The sequence below is a fragment of the Eptatretus burgeri genome, chromosome 7, assembly GCF_056783735.1.
Source record: "Eptatretus burgeri isolate ZD-2024b chromosome 7, Ebu_testis_v1, whole genome shotgun sequence".
Classification (NCBI taxonomy): Eukaryota; Metazoa; Chordata; class Myxini; order Myxiniformes; family Myxinidae; genus Eptatretus; species Eptatretus burgeri.
The window spans coordinates 44,279,145-44,298,291 of NC_140967.1; the positions used below are offsets into that span (position 1 = coordinate 44,279,145).

Below are 19,147 nucleotides of genomic sequence, written 5' to 3' on the forward strand. Positions count from 1 at the left end.
GATTTGTCTTTGTCTGTTTTGCAAAACAATGACAGGAGAAGCTTTTGATATAATTTGCTGAACCAACGAATAGATTGTCGATGGACGAAGTGAGATGAGGCACAGTGGGAATCGACTATGCCTGGTGTTGGCATAATGGTTGGGGTGGTGGGCTTTGGATCCTTGGATCCTTGGATCCTGAGTTCAAATCCCCCTCGGCTGTTGAATTAATACCAGGTGGGGCTGACTCTGCCTGTCATCCTTCTGAGGTCGGCAAAATGAGTACCAGCTTGCTGGTAACCTGTGTCAGATGGCGACCCATCCAGGATTGTACCCACTAGCCAAGGAGACTACTTAGGCAGCACCAACGCTCTGCACAGAATATGGTCCCAATGGATGGATAGATGGGAATCCACTCCAGAGACATGGAACCGTTACGGGCGGGTAATCAGCTCTGTCTAACTTAGGGTTCGATTCCTGGTTCCAATGGAAGGAATTGATTCTAACCAGGTAATCAATTACTTCGCCTAAGCCTATACCTTAAGACTCAGTTAATTATGGAACTGCCATTCGTTCATGGATTCGGGGGTGCGTTTGTGGGTAGAGGGATAATTACCTCCACCACCAAAGGTGGACGGAGGTTATGTTTTCACCCCTCCCTGTTTGTCTGTGAGCAGGATTATATCAAAAGATTATGAACAGATTCGGATGAAATTTGGTGCAGTGGTTAGGAGTGTGGCAAGGACCAATTGATTAGATTTTGGTGAACATCCGGATCTAGATCCAGATACTAGAATTTTTAGGTGATTCTTTACCATTGAGAGATTTGGCCAAAAACTATATAAAACACGATATCTCAAAAAGGTGAAGCCGGATTTGGCCGAAACTTGGTGCACAGATTATGTGTGTGACAAGGACGAATTGATTCGGTTTTGGTGAAGATCCGGATCCGGTACGAAAAATTTTGAATTTTTCAAATAATTATTCACCATTGTGAAATGGGACCAAAACAATAAGTAGCATGGATATTTCAAAAAGTTGTGGATGCATTATGACAAAACTTGCTGGATGAGTTGGTTAAGTGACAGGAACAAGCTGATTAGATTAGAGTTCGCTGAAGTCATACTGGAGTGGCTGAATAAGAAGAAATATATGTTCTTGAGTGGTCCAGTCAAAGTCCTCACTTGAACCCAATTGAACGTTTATGACGAGACTTGAAGACTGCAGTCCATCAACGATCCCCATCAAACTTGTCAGAACTAGAGCGATTTTCATGTGAAGAATGGGCAAAGATTTCACCATCTCACTGTGCAAATCTGATGGAGATTTACCCCAAAGCCTCATAGAAGTCATTGATGCAAAAGGTGCTTCCACCAGGTACTGACCTGAGTAGCTGAATACTTTGATAACCAGTGAATTTTGATTTGTACATTTTTTTGCAGGTATTCCTGACTTATAACCTCCTTCAACTATAACAGTGTTTAGTTTGATTTCTTCAGTTATGAATGAAAAAGTTCATTTGGAAAAATTGTTTATACATAATTTGTAATTCATCCAAATGTGGCATTATTGGTAGGGGTGAATACTTTTGCAGGTGTTTATGTCCGGATGGGAGTTTGTGTCCGGACATGTCTGCATGGTGTTTATGTCCGGACGAGAGTTTATCTCCGGATGCATGTGGGTGGTGTTTGGCTCCGGACAGCTTGGCTATGGAGACGGCCGGGCAGTATTTATGTCTGCGCGGTGTTTGTCTCTGAACGTATCCGGGTGGTCGTTATGTCTGGGAGGGGTTTGTCTCCAGACATGTCTGGATGGGAGTTTGTCTCTGGACATGTCCGGACGGTGTTTATGTCCGGACAGTAGTTTGTGTCAGGGTGGTGTTTATGTCTGGACGGGAGTTTGTGTCCAGGCCGTGTTTATGTCCAGATGGGAGTTTGTGTCCGGATGTATCGAAGCAGTGTTTGTCGCTGGACAGCTTGGCTCCGGATGCATCCGGGTGGTGTTTGTCTCCAAATTTGTCCGTGCAGTGTTTATGTCTGGATAGGAGTTTATCTCCGGATGCATCTGGTGGTGTTTGTCTCCCGACAGCTTGGCTGCAGAGACGTCCAGGCGGTATTTATGTCTGCGCGGTGTTTGGCTCTGAATGTATCCAGGCGGTGGCTATGTCTGGGTGGGGTTTGTCTCCAGGCGTGTCCGAATGGGAGTTTGTATCTGGATGTGTCCGGATGGGAGTTAGTCGCCGGACGTGTCCGGGTGGTGTTTATGTCTGGACAGGAGCTTGTGTCCGGGTGGTTATGTCTGGGAGGGGTTTGTCTCCAGACATGTCCGGATGGGAGTTTGTCTTTGGACGTGTCTGGATGGGAGTTTGTCTCTGGACGTATCCAGATGGGAGTTTGTCTCTGGACATGTCCGGACGGTGTTTATGTCCGGAGAGTAGTTTGTGTCAGGGTGGTGTTTATGTCTGGACGGGAGTTTGTGTCCAGGCTGTGTTTATGTCCAGATGGGAGTTTGTGTCCGGATGTATCGAAGCAGTGTTTGTCGCTGGACAGCTTGGCTCCGGATGCATCTGGGTGGTGTTTGTCTCCAAATTTGTCCGTGCAGTGTTTATGTCTGGATAGGAGTTTATCTCCGGACGCATCTGGTGGTGTTTGTCTCCCGACAGCTTGGCTGCAGAGACGTCCAGGCGGTATTTATGTCTGCGCGGTGTTGTTGTGGTACGGTCTCTGAATGTTTCCAGGCAGTGGCTATGTCTGGGTGGGGTTTGTCTCCAGGCGTGTCCGAATGGGAGTTTGTATCTGGATGTGTCTGGATGGGAGTTTGTCTCCAGACGTGTCTGGATTGGAGTTTGTCTCCAGATGTGTCCAGATGGGAGTTAGTCGCCGGATGTGTCCGGGCGGTGTTTATGTCTGGACAGGAGTTTGTGTCCGGGTGGTGTTTATGTCTGGATGGGAGTTTGTCTCCGGATGTGTCCGAGTAGTGTTTGTCTCCGGACAGCTTGGCTCCAGACGCTTCCGGGCGGTGTTTGTCTCTGGACTGTGTTATCTCTGGACATGTCTGGGCGGTGTTTGTCTCTGGATGATATTTATAGGATCACCGGAAGAAAAGGATTTCAGACATTATTTTGTTTCCTTCTTCATTGTTATTCTATGTGGAATCATTTTGATGAGACGGTATGAATCGTAATTGACACTCCACTGCATGATTGCCTTCCCCTCCTCTCACCTCGCACTGCCTCCCCCTCCCCTTCCTCACACTCCTTCCTTCCTCACTCTTCCTCTCTCCTCACTCCCCTTCCCTCCTCTCCCCCTCCCTCTATTTTTCCCCATCCCTTCTCTCTCCCTTTGCTGCTCCCTCCTCTCTCTTTCCCCCTCTATCTTCTCACTCTCCTCCACACCTCCCTATCACCCCCTCTTTTTTCCCACCATCTCAGTGTTCCCGTCAGTGAAGCAACAAGTGGTATTTGCTGGTATGTATGTATGTATGTATGTATGTATATATATATATATATATATATATATATATATATATATATATATATATATATACACATATTGTTATGGCTATGGGTACCGAGTGTATTATGAGGGGGTTAATCCACGTTTCTCCTTGGAAGAGCCGGACCTGGGGCCACTGCCTACAATTAGCGTTGTGGTACGGTGGGTTGTTTTAGAACCACGAATTCCACCCAGTCATCCACGAGTTCCAGTGTCCACCGTCTAATTATTCCATTTAACTAGAGGTCACGTGGTTACCTGAGCAGGGAGCACGCCCTCGACAAAGCACCAATCTTATCTTGATTAGATCTTAATTAGGGTGGCTGAGCATTTAACCGCTGGTGCGTGCCAACGATGACAGGTCAATTTGTTTGGTAATTACCTCCCCGTCTATCAAGGTTCGGACAATGTTTCATCAATGGAAGGAAAGGAAAGCATGGACAGGTTAAAACGTCAACAAAGAATTTATTAATAAGAAAAAATACATGAACAGAAGAACTTTTTTATTTCCTTGTGGTTAAAATAGGTAAATTCAAATCAATCAAAATAATCTCAAGCTAATGAAGAATTAATCAGGCATTGATAGTAAAACAGACAAAGAGCAGATGCTTATCATTATGCCTTACTTAATGATTAAACACGAGACAAAGGTACCCAGCAGATCATTCAGTTGGGAGAGGAATCCGGTCTCGCTCACCAAGGTAGAAGTCGTCGTGCGTCAAATGAAATGTCCCAAAATGTGTGCGCGTGCCTTGGTCCGTCGCCAGCGCACTGCCTTGCCGTGCACCCACTCGCAAACAGGCTTGAACACCAATCGACATCACGTCGTCACTCCCAGGAACCAAGGATACCAAGAATCAGGTACACCAAGAGCAGGTCTTGAGCAGAACCAACATTAATGGTCCAAGTGTTACCCAACATCAGGAGCAACAGGAGCCACAACCAACGGACAGCTGTAAGGAGATGTGAGGCGCTGCGAGGAACTGTGCGGAACAATCAGGCACTGTGAGGTGTTGCGAGGCGCTGTGAGGCACTGTGAGAAGATGTAAAGCGCTGAGGTGCTGTAAGGCTGTCACCAACGATTAGAGCTGCAAGGCCGTCACCAACTGTTGCCAGCTCACCAACCATCTGACTGGAGCTGAAAATAGTACAAGAATGGCACAAGAGGTTCAAAGAGGAACGGGAGGAGGTGAAAACGATCCACGATCTGGAAGACCTTCAACGAGCAGAACGGCGGACAACATCAAGCGTGTGAAGCAGATGGTGCGTGCAGATCATCGACTCATGTTGCGGATGATTTCTGTGGAAATTTCCATCAACAACGACACTGTCTGGAGCATCATCACTGAAAATCTCAAAATGTGCAAGTTGTGCGCAAAGATGGTTCCCAAGCTGTTGTCCGAAGACCAGAAACAGCAAAGAATCACTGTCTGTCAAAACATTATTGAGCGCCTTGAGGACGATCCAGACCTGCTTGGGAGAGTCATTACTGGCGATGAATCGTGGATATTGGAATATGATCCCGAGACCAAACGGCAGAGTCGTCAGTGGAAAAGTCTGGCATCACCAAGACCAAAGAAAGCAAGGATGTCGAAGTCGAAGGTCAAGGTGATGCTCATCGCGTTTTTTGACATCAAGGGCATCGTCCACTTCGAGTTTCTACCACAGGGTCAAACGGTGAATCAATACGTGTACAAGGAGATCCTCCGGCGCCTCATGAGATCAGTCTGGGCCAAGAGGGATCTGTGGGAGAACAACGCCTGGGTGCTCCACCATGACAACGCCCCTGCTCACAGTGCCCTGAGCATCCGACAGTTTATGGCGGAGAGGAACTCTGGAGCAACCCCCATATTTGCCAGACTTGGCCTCTTGTGATTTTTTCTTATTCCCCAAGCTCAAGGGGATGATCAATGGGACCAGATTTCCTGATGTGGAAGCCATCAAAAGGGCCGTGAACACAGAGCTCCGGAGGATTCCAAATGAAGCCTTCCGGGGGTGCATCAAAGTGTGGAAGAAGAGGATGGACAAGTGTGTGAGATTGGAGGGAAACTATTTTGAAGGGGACAAGCTGTGATTTCAATATATTTTTTGGAATAAAATTTCTGTGAAGTCAGTCCCGTTACTTTTTAGACAGACCTTGTATATACATGTCTCCACATGTTATGAGCCAGAGGTCAATAGACGTCTGGTTCGGGCCTGAGGAGTGATGGATTCACTGGATCATGCGGTGTGACGCTGCCGGTACCTGTGCAGGAGGACAAAAGTCGGAATCTTCAGGTCCTTGGTGCTTCCAGTCTTGGTCTACAGATGTGAGACTTGGACTCTGACCAGCGATCTGAGGCAGAGACTTAATTCCTAATTCCTTCAGTACCAGGTCTCTTCAGAGAATCCTTGGCTATCGTTTATCAGACATTGTGTTCAATGAGCGGTTGTTGAGAGAGACTCAAATGAGATTTGTTAGCTGCATAGTCCTTGAGCGTCAGTGCTGATCCTGCTCACCATATTCCCTCAGTGAGGGAGCCTTGTGAGTGGAGCCGGCCAATGGGCCGACCACGTGACTCGTGGTAGCAGCAAGTTGATCGGCATGCCAAGGAGATGGGGATGGGCCAGGCATCTGCCTGGGGGATGGCCAGACGGAGGCCCCTGGATTCCCAGCGGAAAGTGGATGCAGCCACACACTGCTCCGGCATACGCTCCCATACCTGACCTGACTATAATTCACCGACCAGTGTTTGTTTGTTGCTCGACTCCTCCTGCAGTTCTGGTCCAATTACATCCAGACTTGCTGCAGAGGATCTGCATGACCCCAATTAATGTGTCGGGTTGTTTTTATCTTTGCCAGGGGTCTTGGGGGGAGGGGACACAAATTCTCCATGTAAATGTATCGTGTAGCACTGCCTCCAGGTGGGGGAGGGTATTACAAGTCTCCACCATTTACAGTGCAGTATTTCTGTCCCCACGTTCTCCAGTACATCAAGGTGTTTTGAATTATAAGCAGTGGGTTTGTTTTTGCTTTATGCACGTAGCCTTGGTTAAGCCATCCTTCTGCCCCACAATGGAGTCCGATTGGTGAAGCGGGGCCTTTGCGAGGGTTTCTCAGGGAAGGGGGGAAGGGCGAGAACTTGGCGCCTATCTCTCACTTTTGATGGATAGCTTCTACTTGGGGGAGATTGACTGTGAGGCTCCTTCTCCCCTCCCCCACAAGCCATTGCGCCAAATTTTCTGCCAAAATGAAGGTCGAGGGGGTGGCATTTACTGTGGTGTGTGTGTGTGTGTGTTTTACTGGTGTGAAATGGTTCGATTTCAGGAAATAGAATGGATAATAACATGGACTTAAGCTAACTCTTGCAGACCTAATAATACATTGTTGTGTTGATGCTTCGCATGCAGGGTGTTGCAGCAATGATTCTGTCCTGTCTGCAAGCACTGATTTCTGGTAAGATGTTAAAGATCCCTCAGTGTCTTTTGCAAATAGTAGGTGATTATATCAGCACCCTGGCCAAATTCCAAATTCCTGCCCTAACCAGCTCCAGTCTAACATTAGGCCTGACCATTGCATTCGTGAAAGGTTTTCACCAATCGCTGTATGAACCGGCAACCCAAAACCTAATGTTATAGCACACGAGGTTGGTGATGATTTAGGTGTTTCTCTACTTAGCAGATATATTATCAAGGATTTTGAGCATTTATATTTGTAATCATAAAGTTCATTGAAGATTTTTGACATTGTACTGTATTTACAAGTTCAATTTACTTGCTATAACAGTAGAATACAATGAATATGCGGTATCCTTTTTGTTCGTATGGAAATGTTTTGCAACCGGTGGTCTTAGTCACGCTCCATGAAGTGTAACGCCCAATTGAAAGTCGAAGAACGTTACAATTTGGGTGTTGGCAGTTTGAAACGTCAATAAACTACTATGACCCAACTACCCATCGTAACCTCCATTGTTTCACGATTTTGCTGGGTTTAGATGCTTTGTGGGCTTTTCAAGATGCATTGACTAATGTATGCAAGAGACATTTGTTATAGTTTCGATATTTAAAATAATATGACACTGCAACAATCCTTGATTACAAATTGCAACTTTAAAACATCCACTATGTTTATAATTACAGATGCTTAAAAAAATTAAACGAAACAATAGAAGTACTGTAGAGTATTATGCATGGTTTCAGTAATTAAGAAGTATGAAAAATATATCCTTCCGATTGAAGGGTTACTGATATAATTTCTTGGTGTAATTCATAGCGTCATAGCTTATGTCAGAAGGTGGATGGAGGATTTGTTTTCACCTCCTGTCTGTCTGTTTGTTTGTCTGTGAGCAGGATATCTCAAAAAGTTATGGACGGATTCGGATGAAACTTGGTGGACACGGGTGTGTGACAAGGACAAATTGATTCAATTTTGGTGAAGATCCAGATCCCGATCCGGATCCGGATCTGATAATTTTTAAAGTGATTCTTCACCATTGAGAGATGGGCCCAAAAACGCTATATATCATGACATCTGGTGAGAAATATTTACATCTCCAAGCTGGCCTCCAAAGCCAGTTGCCGATTGGGCATCCTCCGTCATGCAAAGTCCTTCCTTGGCACACTTGAGCTCCTGACCATGCGCAAAGCTTTCGGCCGCAGCCTGAAGGAGTACTGCTCCCCCCTCTGGACTGGTGCTCCTGCCTGTAACCTTTCTCGGCTTCATGCTGTGGAAACCAAGTAATTTAGGATCAATGGTATCTCCCGCGATGAGGCTGAGTCTTTGGGTCTTTCACTCTCTCAACGCAAGCAGGTTGGTGGTCTTTTTGTCTTCTACTGTCTCCTCTCCAGTCTCAGCCCCCCCCCCCCGCTCTGTCTGCTATCTGTCTCACCCATATCTCTGCAGGGCGCTCAATGCCTGCCAGCAACCCCCTTCTGGTAAAACTACCAAAATTAAGAGTCACTGCTCACCTTCATTCTGACATTCCTCTTTTTTCCCACCTTTGGAACAAACTCCCACACACTCTTCAATCCCACTCTTCCCTCCAGGTCTTCAAAAGAGCTATTCACCACCATCTCTTATCTTCGCCCATCCAAAACCATGACATTTTTTTACCCCCATTAATCCACCCCAAACCCACCTCCTTCAAATTCCCTGCTTTCCTTCCTGAAAGTCCCTGTAGTGTCCATCTTGTTTACCCCATGTACCCCACCCCATCCCTCTCCCTTCCACAGATCTCATGTGTCTATTCCCCACTGTTTTCTGCTTCCCTTTCCCATCCCTCCTGTATCTTGCTCCCCTTGTTATACGTTCTGTGTGTTAGCTCTGAGCCTTGACAATGTATAAAAATAAAAAATCTCAAAAAGTTGTGGACGAGTTATGACAAAACTAGACGGATGAGTTGGTGAATTGACAACAAGCCGATTAAATTTTGGTTCACATCCAGATCTAGATGCGGCCTATCAGTGGGGTACAAACCGTAAACTGTTCGTATCAATGGGGTACAAACCTGACAGAGGTATGCGCTCTCCCGAGTGCCGTTATAGTTTATGGATGTGTTGTTTCTATTTTTCTAAAAAAAATTTGTTTTGTTATTTTCCTGCAGGGGCTACAGCTCATGGAGTAGCTATAGCACAAATCATGCACATCCATGCAGACAAATACATGAGACAACATCAGACTTGAGCTCAGACAAACAGCCACTGAGCTTGAGTAGGGGAAGTGACATCACTTCCTGGAGCACTCCGGGTGGTGTCACTTTTCTCTCCACACTCAGCAAGGCAATTAAGGAGGAATTTTCTCCTCCCAAGCAATGCCAATCTATGGTAGTTTGTCCATACTATATCCTTTAAAATCTGAGTGTCAAACAACGAAGCAACACACACCGTTTTTATAGTCTTTGGTATTACTCGGCCATGGTTGGAGTTGAACTGCCGACCTCTCCATTATGCCATTCATATTTGCATATGTTTGGTATTCAAATATGAAATATCTTTTTTCAAAATACGTTTCATTTAGGGGATATTTTGAGAATTTTGTGAGCCATGATGACTCGTGTATATACACACTTGATGGCATTCCACATGACCCATGTACTTTCCTTTCCACACTAGCACTTTCCACATTCACTGAAGGATCAAAAAAAGAATATGAATCGAGTATTTACTTTCTTTGGGGAGTGTGCATTTCAAAAAAGATTGGTCGGCATAGTTTCATGAAAAGCACTTCATTATGAATTTATAAGAAAAATGAAAAGATCTTAAATTCCCTCCCAGAGAGGCGAATTTATATAATTCTGGAATTTTATCATGTGTTGTGATGTAATTTCAGTCATTTGAAAGTTTTCCCTCTTTTTGTTTTTTATTGCTGAAGTGCATATTAGCTGTCATGATTGTGCACTGACATGGGCTGGCAGGATAGCCGAGAAGTATGCATACTTGCCTCTGGGTTACTTAGCCTGAGTTTGAATCTCAACCCAGTTATAAACTGTCATCCTAGTGTTTCACAGGTCGGGTGAGGTTAATAACATGGTGGTTAGCAATGTTGATGGCAACAATGTCATCAGTGTGTGTGCCGTCCCTCGGATGGACGTTAAACTGGACATCCCGTCTGCCAGCATTAGTTGGTGGACGTTAAAGATCCAAATGTGTTCTTCACAAAGAGGGGGCAAGCTATCATCGGTACCCTGAGCAAATTGTAAATTCCTGCTCTGACCGACTCAATCGATTGTCAGGTTGGACCAGCTTGTTCATAAAAGACCTGGGGCAAAAAAACTTTCCCTGGCCAACCCCGTGGAGTGGAATCAATAATGGCCGTTACAAAGTCATCATCATATAAAGTGCAATGACGTATGCAGTCCGTGGTTATCTCTGAATTCATTTTGGGATACGGTATGCATTATTTTTGGGCGTGTTTCTTGTACTCACTTTTATGTAGTTTACTTCCAACTACAAAAGTATTCTCTCATGACCAACAAGTAACACAGGACATTTTTTATTGCACTTGTAAAGATAAATAGCTGCTTCAAATAAATATATTTAAGCAAATAATAGTCTGATATCTGTACGTATAGACTCTGCATTGTCTGCGTGTCGGATACCACAATCTGCAGGATTTTGCCTCTGACCTGTTTGTTTCTGGGGTCTATCCTAGGCAAAGAATGATACAATGAAGGAAAAATATAATCAAATGAAAAAGAACATTAAACTGCCGGCTGGTTCGGTTCCACAAGGGCTACTAAATTGAAAGGTCTCTCTTCATCCAAGAAAATGTTTTGTCAGCTGTTCCATATGCAATCACGTGATATTAGAATCACATGGTATCTTCTACAAGTGTCCATACACCTTTGGACCTACAATATAATAGATTGAAATATGATAGATATGACTAACCTTCCTTGTTCTGCTTCCTCATCCCAGTAAGAGTCAAGTGTGTGTGTGTGTGTGTGTGTGTGTGTGTGTGTGTGTGTGTGTGTGTGTGTGTGTGTGTGTGTGTGTGTGTGTGTGTGTGTGTGTGTGTTGGGGCTTAAACCCAAAGGTTCGGTATGCAGGATGTAGCATCATTTTCCTTGCCATCCCAACTGTAGGCCTGTAAGTTGCATAATTCATGAACTGACCGACCCGTGGCCTTTGGTGGAAGGTTAAGCTGGAGATTAATTGGACAGCAGAGTCACGGGTGCCTGTCGAAAACCTTCCTGCTGCCATCATCTGTCTACCGAACTCCAGCTTCTCTTGGCAACCGTCGTCTATTGGTATATATCACCGTGTATGTCTGCAGCACTTACATCTGTGTTTGAAAAGTCTGCTGGCAGTAATTTTAACTTTTCTTCAACATGTATTCTTAGATTATTCAGGCACGTAACCAATGCATTACGATAGTCTCAAGGAATCCAGAAAGTGTACTTCAAGCATCAACTCTCTCCAGACTCCATCAACATTCAAACTCCATCAAGAGAGGTCTCAACCACTGCCAGGAAATAGGAAAGGGGTGGAGAGGCAAAAGGGGCAAAGCTGGCAATTCCGCCAACCACATCAAGTGACGTGTAAGGATTTTATTGATCTTTAAACAATGGCCGAACAGCATGAGATTGGAATAATTTTTGGACATCAATATACAGCTTATTATAACTTTGTACAAATCTCAGATCAGCAGCAGAGGAAATACATCACATCAGCGATGGTAACACCCATAGGATTTAGAATGAAGACACCTCAGGAATATTGAACCACAAAAAAGATACAGGATGTGGTTTTCTATTCAGAACTCCAACCAATGTTCTGATAACCATTCACACCCATCCTAAAGCACTCATATTTTGCTTGCTTCATCCTACAAACCCATATTCTACAAACCATTCACACCAATCATGATATTTTTCTTGCTTCATCCTTCAAACCCATGTTCCACTAACAATTCACGCCTATCGTAGTATTTTGCTTGCTTGCTTCTTCGTCAGGCGGTCTTCAAGGCAGGAATGGATTGACTCTACTGTCTGCCTAACAGTGAAAGAGTCCAGCTGGCAAAGAACACAGCTGACAGACTCTCGCCGAAGGTCCCTTAGCCTCGCTAATTGAGCCGTAGCACTTGAGGCGCCTCTGCCGCGCCGCGGCCCTTCTGTTTTCCATCGTAAGGCCGGCAGCTCTCGGCTGGAACCGGAAACGGGCCAGCCATCTGTGTAAACGGAACTGGGCCGGAGTGCCAAGCTGACAACCCTTACTCATTTCTACACTTTGTTATGTTTTGAGACAATTGCATTAACCTTCGAAGTGGATCGGCAAATATTCTTATGTGAGGGGTGAGTGGTAGAAAATTAAATGAACTGATGTGTACAATACCTTCTGTTTATTATATCTACCTCACAATCACACAAGATAACAAATCACCAATGTTTTCGTTCTTTACAAAATCGGTTGAAATTATTTTTTTAATTTGCAAAATTTTAACAGTTTCTTTTTCACTTTGTAGGCCTACACATCTTTTTTGAATCGTTTCATGACCGGGTGGAAGAAGCGACTGGGCCTGATCTTAATTACAACTTTGCAGTTAAACGAAACAGCGAATATCACAAAGAACACACACAGAAGCCTCTGCATTATGTACCGACACTGCTTCCTATTGGGGGACGAGGGTATCACTAATGATCTATGGATATCGATTCGTGACCAATTTAGCAAACGATGTGCTCATTGCATTATAATGTCCGCCAGGCTCAGTGACTGAATATCCAACCCATATTGCTGTCAAGGTGACATTTAATTTATGAACATACAGTATTTGCTGCAATTGCAAAAGCTATTCATTTTTTCTGTGGAATAAGTCATTCCTCCTCGAAGAAGTGTTATTTAAATGAGCTTCATGCTACTGCCGAATGCATCTTTATATAGTGGTGTTATTGGTGGTAGTCAATGGGTTCACCTGGCAAGGGGAAACAAATACAGGTACCAATCTTTACAAGTTAGGTTTCTTTTGAAATTATTAATACATTAAATAAAAAGGCCATGTCAGACAGGTGGGAGAATAATCCAGGACTGTACATGGTTTTTCTGGAAGGTTTAATTACCCATGTCACGTGGCTTTAGGCAAATTTGTTAACACAATAATTTCCAACATAAATGTGCAGCTGTTTTTTTATTTTTGTTTTTTGGAGTGGGTATGGGAACAGCTGTTTGACAGGATGGTTTAGACATAGCGTAAATAACTTTGTGTGATCTAGCCTGGGTTCAACTCTTGACTGAACTGTAAACGTTCAGATTGGTGCTACACAGGCAGAGAGTTGTATCACAAAGCGCACTGTCCCTCAGGTGGGCATTAAGCTGGGTGTCTTGTCTGCTCGTGTTTGGTTGGTGGACGTTGAAGATCCCACATATCTTTCATGAAGAGTAGGCGAGTTATCACCAGTACCCTAAACAAGTTACAAATTCCTAGCTTCAGTACCGATGGGAAGACACAGGCTTGGTTGGTGCAGGGCTGCTTTGGCAGCACTGTACCTGCCTTTGGGCTTCAGAACACCAAAAAGAAAGTAAGATCGAGAGAGAAAAGAAAAAAAGAAAGGAAAAAAGGGAAAAGTGGAGAGGAGAGGTAAGGATTGTTAAAGATCAAAGTTTGAGTTAAAAACAATTATTTTCTCATTTGCATTTCACTTTACATGTGTGGGATCATAGAAGGAACATCAACTTCAATGCAGGAGGTGGCCATCAGGCCCATCAAGCCTGTGCAATCATGCCAACCGCTTAGTACTCGCCCTTCCCTATTGCTTCCAGATACCTATCCTCCTCAATTATGAAACAATCGACTCACTCGACTACCACTACCCTTGAAAGTAGACCATTCCATTCATTCACCACTCTGAGTGAAACACCCCTGCCTTTACGACCGTCTTCACTCTCCTCTTATTATCCTGCCAAAACGAAGTTTTTGCAAGATCTGTTACTTGGTAAGTTTTTTTGTTTGTTTGTCTGTAATCATTGGATTTTTCACCTTTATATCACTCTGTAGAGCACAATTCTCATCGGAAACTCTTGTGGGTACACATATCGTAGTATTATTACAATACCCTTCAGCACACATAAAGGTCAAGGTCAAGGTCAAAGGTCAAGGTCACTTTGCGGTAAATCATGGAGGTCGACGAAACCCTTATTTTTTGAGTAATTTTAATCGAATCATCTCCAAACTTTATGGGAATGTAGTATATGGTCTGGCGCTCAGCTGATTAGTTTTTGGTGGCGATTGGCCTTGCCTTCATGGTTAGCGCCTGAGGTCAAACATATTTGACCCAAGGTCAAATTTTCAAGTTTTAGGAACCATATCGTGTAGTACCTCAAATTGAACACCTCGATGAGTGCTTTCTAGATATGTCAAGCTTGAGACATTATGACGTCATTTGGTGACGTTATGAGGCAAACGCATATTTTTCATGGTTACTTTGTAGAACGATTCTCATCGGAATCTCTCGTAGGCAGATATTCCTCAAGGAGTCGCTCCTGGTGGATAGCAGCTCTGTTCACCTCAGTGTGACCTTAAAGAAGTCACACGTGGTCACCTTTTGGCAAGATACGGGTCACCCTGTGGGTGACATTGGTTTATTTACTTTTACTCTTCTGCACTTATTTTGTCGATACCCTTCGTTGTCAAACATTTCCATCATATCTCCTCGTAATCACCTCCTTTCTAATGTATAAAGTCCTATCTTCTGTCTACTTATCGCTTAGTTGTCGAGCTTGGCCTGGTTCAATGTGTGCTCTATGGTGTACCCTCATTAAGGCAACTATGTCCCTCTTCAGATATGGTGAGCAAAAATGAACACATGAGACCTCACTAAATTCCGATGTAGTGTTAACCCAACCTCTTGATTTATAATTCATCCTCCTACGTAAACAACCTAAAACCTTGTTAGCTTTAACTATAGCTGTCTGCTCATCCCCCTTATCTATTAGCACCCCCGGATCCTTCCCTGTTGGGGAATAAGAAAGCAAAAAGGAGGTAGAAAGACTTATTTGTCTGAAAGCAGCATGACACCAAATTTAAATCAAGACAATTTTCAATAAACATACGAAAAAATTAAATAAAGTTTTCTATTTTTAGAGTGTTGGAATGCCAGGCTACACAAAATGATCGCAATCCAATTAAGGAAGCTCAACCACAAATATCAAGTATGTTGGCAAAAAAGTGATTAATACCAAACACCTGTTTGTTTAAGGATTACATATATGTAGCTAACCTACATGACTTTAAGAAACTTATTTTGGATCTACCTGGTGTTGAAAAGAGACAAAGTTTTCCATGAAGGAAAATTATTCAAACTGATGCCATCTTCGGCGCTTAAAGCCTATTCTACAACTGCTGCACATACAGTAGTAACGAAGACAGTGGAAATGTATTCCGTACGTGAGAACGCATACCGTACGTGCCATACTGAAGCAATTTTAACAAAAAACCCAAGGATGCGGAGATCGGATCCATTAAGCTGAAACCATGTTTGTTCACAAAGGTCGTTTTAATTACTGCTGAAAAAAACACAACCCACTTCTTTTGGGTTTTTTTGCTTTTTTTTCAGCAAAACAGACGTACAGACACAGACAGTAGTCATAAAATATAAAACGTCCAGACAGACAATTTGGCACATCCTGTCAGCACAGCCCATGGATGAGAGTGCGAACAATGTCATTTGAAGAATCTTATATATTATTTCCGAGTTTGTGGTTTCGTGTTGCGCTATCTTCGACTTTGTTCTGCGCTCGAGTAACGTGATCGTCGGCTTACATTATCTCAAAGACCATATGAGGTGCATGGTACAAAAAAAGTCAATAAAATGGTTCTGAAACAGTGAAATCGTATTCCACTTACTGCATTAAAGTAAAATTACTAATGATACTCTGCATCAGTTCCTTTCTCAAACACACCCACCCCAACATGTCACGCAGAGCGCGGGTTATGCTAGTTAAGTGATAAAATTGGAGTAACGGGAGGAATTGATAATAGACTGGTGACATGCTAATAGCATGGAGACCAGTAGTTCGGTCAAGAGCCATAATGACTGACATTGATTAAACTTGTCCATCTTTTTCAAAAACCTTTTTGAACTTAATTTTTTTTGCACAGATTTTATTTTGAGATATTATGACTTAAACAGAACGATCGCCTTGATTTATTTTTATGCTTTACATCTATGTGCTTTGGGTGGGCTGGGAGAGATTACAAGGATATACATGGAACTTTGGCACAGCAGGAGGCCATTCGGCCTATCATGCCTGTGTTGCACCAACACCAGATACCACCACCCGTCCACATACAAGCTACTGATATCCCAGTCCTACCAATATCCCAGTTCCCCTCTATTTCCAGTGCATCTATGGGTACTATGTAATTCCAATTTAAACTTATCTCCTCTTTCTGTTGTCACTACTTTTCTCGGGAGACCATTCCATGTTATAACTGTACTCTTCGACTGAAAGACCCTTGCCTTATTACTATCCTCACTCTCTTCTTTATTTTCAAGCTATGGCCCCTGGTCCTCTCACTGTCTATTCTGTTGAAACACTCGACTGCACTTATTTTGTCTCGACCCTTCATTATCTTTAACATCTCAATCATATCCCCTCATAACCCCCTCCTTTCTAATGGAGAAAGTCCTGTCTCTTTCATCCGCGCCTCATAGCTTAGTAGTCCTATGCTGAACCCTCTCTATGGCAACTATGTCTGTCAAAGAACAACTTACATGATGAGATGAAACATTGTTTACAGACAAGCACATCTACACAAAGTAAAATGTGACTTCAAGCCCTCAACTGCCCTCCCCCTCCCCCTCACAAAGCCCAAATCATAAACCTCCTCTCCTCCCAAACCACAAACAACACCGAAGGGAACACCTACAGGAAGGGCATGGCATTTGTAAATATGACAGCTCCGAAGATGTCTTTGCCTTCGCACAGCACCAACATGGTGGCCGTATGACTTTTCAGGTTCCAATTGTGGGTGGAGTAATGCCAGCCGTCCAACCAATGGGTGGAAAGAAGCATTTCACACAGACAGAAGGACAAAGCAGCATATTATTATATCGATTAGAGGCAGATGTACTTGTGTTTGAGCTGCCAAGAATGAAGATCTAATCTCGCTCATGAAGGCTAGTGTCAATGTGCATTGGCAGACGGATAGAACAATGGATGAAATAAACCAAATGTTGACTTGAGGCAAGCTAACCGCAGTGGGAAGCAAGGAGCACCTGAAGTTTTGGATGTTAACCCTTCGGCGAAACAGAAGAGGGACGAAGGATTAACGCCCGAAATGCCAGCTTCTCCATGCTTCCCACAGTGGTTAGCATACCTCAATCAACGTCTTGTTGATTTCATCCATTTGAGCTGACTAGTCTGGATTTGAATCTCGACCCAGGTATAAACTGCCACCCTGGTATTCCGCATGGAGGGCGATGAATCAATGTGTGTTAACCGTCAATTGAAAAGGCATTGGGCTATAAGACCCATCTGCCAGCACTGATCATTGGTGGATGTTAAATAGATCCCACGGTGTCTTCTGTAAAGAAGTGGCGAGTTATATCCTCAGCACCCTGAACAAATGACAAATTCCTGTTGATCAAACGCAAGGCCTGGCCAATCGGTTCGTGGCATGCTTAGCCCAAAAAGTATCTCCCGGCCGACCCCACAAGAAGACGGTAATAGTTGGAGCTCTTAACAAAGAAGAAGATTTCTATTATTAGACCGCAAACCTTATAGTCACCAACCTTTGTACAATATGATGCATTCCTTTTGAAGGAGGCCATTGTCATCAACTAACTTACCACTAATAATTATGTTTGAAAAACGGTCACACTCCATTTGAAATACAGCAGGAATTTCAATCTGAACTGTAATTACATGTTTTACTCCATCATGAAGAGAGAAGTGTTAAAAAAAACAAAACAAAAACAAACCACTTGATACCCACATTTCCCACTCCAACCTCTCCTTCCCACCAATATTGCATTGTCCATCAAAACTTTTGGTCATCTTTCCATCGGATCACCCGATCCCTTAAAACTCATAATCCCTTAACAGCTCTTAATCAGCCTACTTTTTAACCATTACATACAACATTGCGTGAACATTAAAACCTGTTTCTCTGTCCATTCTTTTCATTTATGATCTCTGGTAAATCGAGGAGCCCGTTTGACCTCCTCATTGAGCCTTGAAGAGGATGGGAGGAATTGTTGAGGATGGTTAAACATTGATTTGATCATTAGTGAATGACCACATGTGATGGGGACAGCTGGCCTTCTGTTCTCACAAGCGTTTCCTGCCGGGCACAGCTGTATTGCTTGTGGACTTCCCATCATGCCCTCGTGTTATACTGGCCCATGGTAGATCCATCAGCTTCTGAGTAGAGATATCCTTCAAAAAGGGAAAGGGCCATGAGAGAAGCCAGCAAAGGCAAGACAGGTCAAAGTGGGCTGTAAACAAAGCGTCCTTTTGCTAACCGCTGCCTGCCCTTGGAAGTAAAAATTGGCAGGGTTGTAAAGGTTAAATAACAATGCCTCGCACAACATCGGCATGTTATCTGTCTTACGCTGGCTCTGCTAACTTAAGCTCATAAGTCGGTTATAAGTACAGCGTCTTGCGCTGTTTTTCAAGTAGACCTACATATAGTTCAAGGCTCATGGAAGAGCTGTTTCAAAAAATATATTTTAATCGTTTAAACTTTTACATATTTCATAAAAATGTTATGAATCTATAAATAATATTTAAACATATTATAAGGAACATCATATACTGAGGATTTGCTCGGGCACATCCCGAGCAATGGTTTCAAATGCCGATGGCTCCATATTTATGCACTCAGTTTTGAGCTATCTAGTTTGGGTTTGATTCTTGACCTGACTGTAAAGTTTCACTCTGGTAATTCGTAGGCAGGGTGTTGCACCAGTGAGTAAGCCACCCTTCGAGGTGATGTTAAACTGACTATCTCTTTGCTTGGATTTGCTTGTGGAGTTAACAATCCCACAGTACCATCTGTGCAGGACAAATTCTCCATCAAAATCTGTTCTATAACTCACATTTTAAGTATTTCAAGGCATCTCATTGCGATAATTGAGTAGGATGCAAACAGAAATAGATGTATTGCAGAGAAGAAATTATCCATTGGGGAAGCAATGCACTTCAGTGAGCGAAACAGGCCCTCTTCCAACACGACTTTTGGTCAAAAGGGTACA

At 43.6% G+C, this 19,147-nt stretch overlaps 1 long non-coding RNA gene across 1 annotated transcript in view; it reads right to left on the reverse strand.

Moving 5' to 3' along the window:
* Positions 1–15,203: 15,203 nt before the first annotated feature.
* Positions 15,204–19,147, reverse strand: part of LOC147023138 (uncharacterized) — a 43,436-nt gene continuing 39,492 nt past the window's right edge. Inside the window, exon 3 of the long non-coding RNA XR_015060049.1 lies at positions 15,204–18,329. This is a non-coding gene — a long non-coding RNA (uncharacterized LOC147023138). The remainder of the gene's footprint in view (positions 18,330–19,147) is intronic.